Genomic DNA, 6172 nt, shown 5'->3' with positions numbered 1-6172 from the left:
ATTTTGAAACAATGTGGCAACAGAATAACCTTTATAGTTTAAGTTTCCAACGCAAGAATTACTTTTTTATACAAGATTTATGTTTCTGCCAAAAAACAGGATTAGTGTATTGACAAATATTAAGAAATTGCTATGAATTAGTAATGAAAAAAATTAGGAAAAATCACTTTCATTCCACTTTATTATATTCTATTTACCAAAAATTTAATTTTAAAGATCCACAAAAACCTTAACAAAGCATATTCAGATATTATATGACTAGTTAATGTTATAAACAACAACTATTAAACCGATAATAAACTTTTAAGCAAATTTAAATTTAAAGCCATGTACATGACTAATAATTTAAAATATACAGATTTTTTAATAAATTTTTAATTCTTTTACTTAACATTAAGTAAGGTATAACGGCTATACCTTGTTTTATAATGCATTTATTAATATAAATTATTCTATTGAAAATAAAAATATCAATAAAATAGTATAAAGATTATTTCTTTAAAACAACAATGTGAGATTTGTAATATTAAGAAATATTAAGAATGTAAATCAAAAAATTTTTTCTATTACTCAATTTTCAGATGTTTGCAAACACATAAATAATTTCAAATAGTAATAAAAATAAATTATTATATCGATACAGTGAAAAAACCATGCCTAATATATACGAAAAATGTCGTACATTGTACTACCACAAAATTCTTTTGTAAAATATACGAAATTGTACGAAATATTTTAGTATAATGCAAAATAATCTTGGAAAAATTAATTTACATAAATTGAAAAAAGCAAATTTTAAATAAATATGGTAAAATTTACCAATTATTAATTTATGCAAAAATTTTTTTCTTTTTAAAACAATTTTTCTAATTTTAGTTAAAAATTATTCTCCATTCGAATTTTTAATTTTGTTATGAATATAATTTTGAATAATATTCTACTTTTTATTAAATGTTATAGAAATATTATAGTTTTATTTAATTATAATTGTTCAATTCACAATCAAGTTGTATATTGTATCTACTAAAGTATATGTTCAATTCACAATCGATGTTGTAGCGTTGTATGCGTTGTATGTCAGCAGCTGCTACAATAGTCATAACAATGTTGTTGGTATTTTCTATGCAAAAGCTCTATACAACTCATACGACAATTTTTCATATGTTTTTCGAATGTTGTGAGAGAATTTTAGTGTTGTCAATTGTTTATTTCAACATATAAACAAAAATTCAAACGATTTTAGCATAAAAAACGATAAAGTGGTAACACTGAAATCAAAAACAAACAGCTGTTTACAAATACAAGAAAACTAAAATTTTATTAAAAAAAGTTTATTTATTAGTTTAAAATGTGGAATAAAGAATATAAAGATTTGAAAATTCAAAGAAATTAATTTGGTTTATTTCGCATTTTTAATTAATTTAATATTTTTTGATTTCTTTTATCTTTTGACATTGTTATGTGTATTTGTTTTGATTGTTTTTTTTTTTTTCATTGCGAACATAAACTTATGACTTGCTGCAAAGATCTGTTCACAATCACTGTTACTACACTTTAGTAGGTACAATATACAACTTGATTGTGAATTGAACATATAGTAACAGCGATTTTGAACAGATTTTTGTAGCAAGTCATAAGTTTATGTTCACAATAAAAAAACAATCAAAACAAACAATGTCAAAAGTAAAAAACCATATAATATTAAACTAATTAAACGAGCAAAATAAACCAAATTCATTTCTTTTTATTTAAAATTATATTATTTTCATTATTCCACATTTTAAACTAATAAATAAACAGTTTTGAATGAAATTTTTGTTTTGGTAAACAGCTGTTTGTTTGTAATTTCTGTGTTACCACTTTATCGTTTTTTATGCCAAAATTGATTTTTTTATTTATTTGCTGAAATAAAGAATTGACAACATTGAATTTTCTTACGACATTCGAAAAACATATGAAATATTGTCGTAAGTGTTGTATAGAACTTTTGCATAGAAAATACCAACAACATTGTTATGACTATTGTAGCAGCTGCTGACATACAACGCTACAACATCGATTGTGAATTGAACAAATATAATTAATATCAATTTGTTTAATTTTACTAAACTTTAAGAAAAAAATATTACGAAAGGTTTTCGTACTTTCAGAAAAGAGTTTTATTAAATAATATTTCGTATTATACACGAAATTTTTGTAAATATTACGAATATAGAAGTTACGAATTTTCGTAAAGTTGGACATGGATTATTTTCACTGCATGTAAAAATATAATTTAGAAAAATTATTCATATGTTTGAAAAAAGACCAGAGAATATTTGTATTAAATTTCTCATCGTATCAGGTTTTAGAAATATCATAGTCTAAATTTCAATGAATCCTAGTTATTACCATTCGTAACTTGGAATTTTAAAAACAATGTATGTATAGTCGGGCGTAGCCGACCATATGATACCCTACACCAGTCAGTATGTATGTTAAAAATGGGGATTATTTAAAAAAAAATAAAGCATTTGGTTTATTTTTTTTTATTTATTTCGGAATATTTTTACTTTTTTTGGCAAAAAAAAAGAGATTTTTTAAGAGGGCTTAAAGGGGAGTTGGCCAAAATATGGCCATATCCTTAAAAATGTTGGTAGGGGGAGTTAAGTCTTCTTCAATATTATTTATGTAGAATTTAAAAGTGTTATTAGTGTTTGTAAGTGAATTTTGACCTTTAAGTCATTTTCTGAAGGGGAGTTTGTATGGGGGATAGGGTCAAATGAAGCCCGATCATTACAATAATCGGTAGTGTCATTTAAAGTTGTATAAAACTAAGTTTTGTCAACTTTTGTTAACATAATGGATCATTTAAATTAATTATAAGCCAAAAGGCCATATTTGGGGGGTACGGTTGTATGGCGGCTAGTCGAAATAATGGACCAATTTTAACCATTTTCAATAGGCTTAGTCCTTGTGCCAAAAGAAGCGTGTGTGCCAAATTTGGCGGCCTGTACCTTGCGCACAAAGTTTACATGGACAGCCAGACGGACGGACGGACATAGCTTAATCGACTCAGAAAATGATTCTAAGCCGATTGGTACTTTAAGGTGGGTATAGGACGAATGATGTTACAAACATCAGCACAAACCCAATATACCCTCCCCACTAAAGTGGTGTAGGGTATAAAAACTATGCTCTAGAAAATTGTTTTAAGATTTTTAAATATGCAGTAAAGATTTGAAATATGCTTTAAAATTAAAGTTTTAATTATTTATTAACACTGAAAAGCTAAAAAAAAATTAAGTGACAATTCCTCCAATTGTTCTTATATTTTCTTAACTGATATTTTTTTCGGCGTAGCCATAGAACCCAATAATTATCCTTTCTAAACGTCAATAATGCATTTTTTTCATTTTTTCATTATATCCAAAGTTATCCGATTTTAAATTCAATATATTATCACTATAACTATAACATTGGTTTTTATAATACTAATGTTTTTTCTGTTTTCTAGCTCTACAAGCGACTACTTTTAAATTGTAACACAGACAGTTTTGGTTTCCCTAACCAACCAAACATTGTTTTGTGGCAAATAGTTAGGTCTTTCAGATGAAATAAAAATAAACAAAATGAAATAAAAGCAGAGGCTTCTTCAAAATTTGCGGTTAGATATTAAAAAAACTATGAAAAATTATAAAGTCACATTCGGATTCTCCGCAATATCCAAAACTCTGGTTGTGTTGTGTCTTTATCATATTTGGTCATTAGATTAAACACATGTGATAAAGAAAACGACATAATATTACCAAGACTTACCTTCTTCCGATATAAACAGGATAACATTTATTTATTTTTTAAGTATTCTTTAAAAAATGTTAAATCAAATATATTGAAAAACAACGGTTAACAAAAATTTTATAGGCATCTTATTTTGTCAGAGAATACTTCATATGTTGGGATGGGAAAAATAACTTTCAACGTCATTTGCATGCCAAACGATACATATTTCGCATAAATGAAGATTTTATTAAAATTGGAATGTTTCCTTAATATAAAAAATAATGCTTTAAATATAAATTTAAATTAAAAAAAAATTAATTAAATAGTCCATTTATTGTTCTTAAATTATTAATTTTTATACGTTTACCTTTAAAATTGTACAGTACTGAAAATATATAAGAGAAACAATATGTATACTTAAAAATAAAATATTTTAAACACAAATTTCAAAATTAAATTAATTTATATTAAAAAATATTTAAAATATGAGTTATACTATAAAAAAGTAATTGACAATCAATAAATTATAATTATACATAATTGTTTACTTGTTGTCTTTCAAAATTGAATGATACATTCAAAAAGGAGGCCAAATTTTTTAACATAAAAAAATTACAGTTTTTCAATTTTTAAAATCAGTTTCGACTTGGCTGAATACAAAAATACATACATACATTCATTTATTCATACATACAAACATACATACATACATACATACATACATACATACATACATACATACATATATACTTTATGTGATTTCAGTGAATTACATTAAATAATTTTAAAGTACTGCTCAAAAATATAATTTTTTTTTAATTACTATACAAATTGATTATCAAATCTATGTAATACGATAATAGATATTAACAAATCTGTTCTTAAATTGTTTATATTACATGTTCAGCTTGTATAGAATTAAGCATATTCAGATAACAATAACGATGTGTTATTATTCCAGATATTAACATTAAACATTAGAAGCAAGTTTTTTAAAGTTTTATAGAGAAATTGTTTAAAATTATACAATTTGTATCATCGCAATCTCAAATCTGCCAAAAAAGTGACTCATGTTAGAAGGTCAGATTGTTGTTTACCTGTGAAAAAAAATCTTACTAAATATTACCGTTTTAGAATTTGCCATCAATCATGTTTTTCTAACTTATTAATATAAAAAGAATAATAACCTAAAATTTTTGAGCAGTACTTTATGTACAATTTTTTCCCAAAAAATTATACCTGGGGAAAATATTTTGAGTAATGGTATCACAACTGAACTAAACTTTAATTTTTATTTATCATCACTACCGTATTCCTTCTCTATACAAACGGGCCACCCTATTTTACATATGTATGTAAGTATATATGTGCTTAGAGGGCTCTATGCTTGTATGAAGGCAAACAAATTATCGGACATGCCTTCCCCTCTCTGGAATTGTTCTATGGCTTGTAAAACTATGTCGTGCAAATTTGGCTAATAGAATAACGTTAACAGGTGCCGTAACGGTTCTGGAGATTCCAAGCGCATTTGGCTATTTAGTAATAAATTTTGAACTTTATTTTGAAGGAATCTCAATGTGCACAGAGTAAGAATTTTGGAAAGATATAGTTTTACAAGTTGTAGAACAATTCTAGAGGGGAACGGCAAAATCCGCAATAACACCCTTTTGTAGTAAATAATGTAGAAACGGTTGGCATCATTATATAATTTTGAACACAAAATATTGATATCGATTAACCAGAATCCTAATATTCGCAGATTTGTTTTCAATCCAAGGAATACATCTAGAGGGAGTTTTTTTTCTTTCTATCCATATAATATTAGATCAGCTTACGTGTAGGGAATATATACTATTAGATTTTCGTTTTTTATTTTAAAATAATTGAATTTAAAATATAATTTTATTAGTTTTTCATTAATAGTTTTTGTTTTTTGTTTACATTTAAAATATTGAAATATGTATGTTTTAATTTTGTTTATTTTTCTGTTAACACGTGAATTTTAAATTTGATTTAATTCTCATCTCTTATATTTTATATGATTACATTAATTTTTAAATTTTATTTTTTTATGTTTTTTCATTTTTGAAAAAATATATTTCATATTTTTGTTGCTTAATATAGAGTATATATGAATACATAAATATCTTTTTGTTTACTTTGTATTCATACTTTTTTAATTTAATGAAGTATGAAAACATAACATTTGCTTTAAATTAAGGTACTGAATTAACGTTTATTTCTCAGGTTTCTAAAAGTCATTTTCTATCTATGTATAGGTGATGATGATCCTGGGAATTGTACACATTCTAAGTAAAACAAAATAACTAAAGTTGGACAAGTCCATCACATCACTAGCTGCGGCTTTAAATAGGATTTAACGAACAGGCAAATCTTATTCATTTAGCAC

Source organism: Lucilia cuprina, chromosome X (genome assembly GCF_022045245.1).
Source record: "Lucilia cuprina isolate Lc7/37 chromosome X, ASM2204524v1, whole genome shotgun sequence".
Classification (NCBI taxonomy): Eukaryota; Metazoa; Arthropoda; class Insecta; order Diptera; family Calliphoridae; genus Lucilia; species Lucilia cuprina.
Note: the sequence above shows the minus strand (reverse complement) of the source record.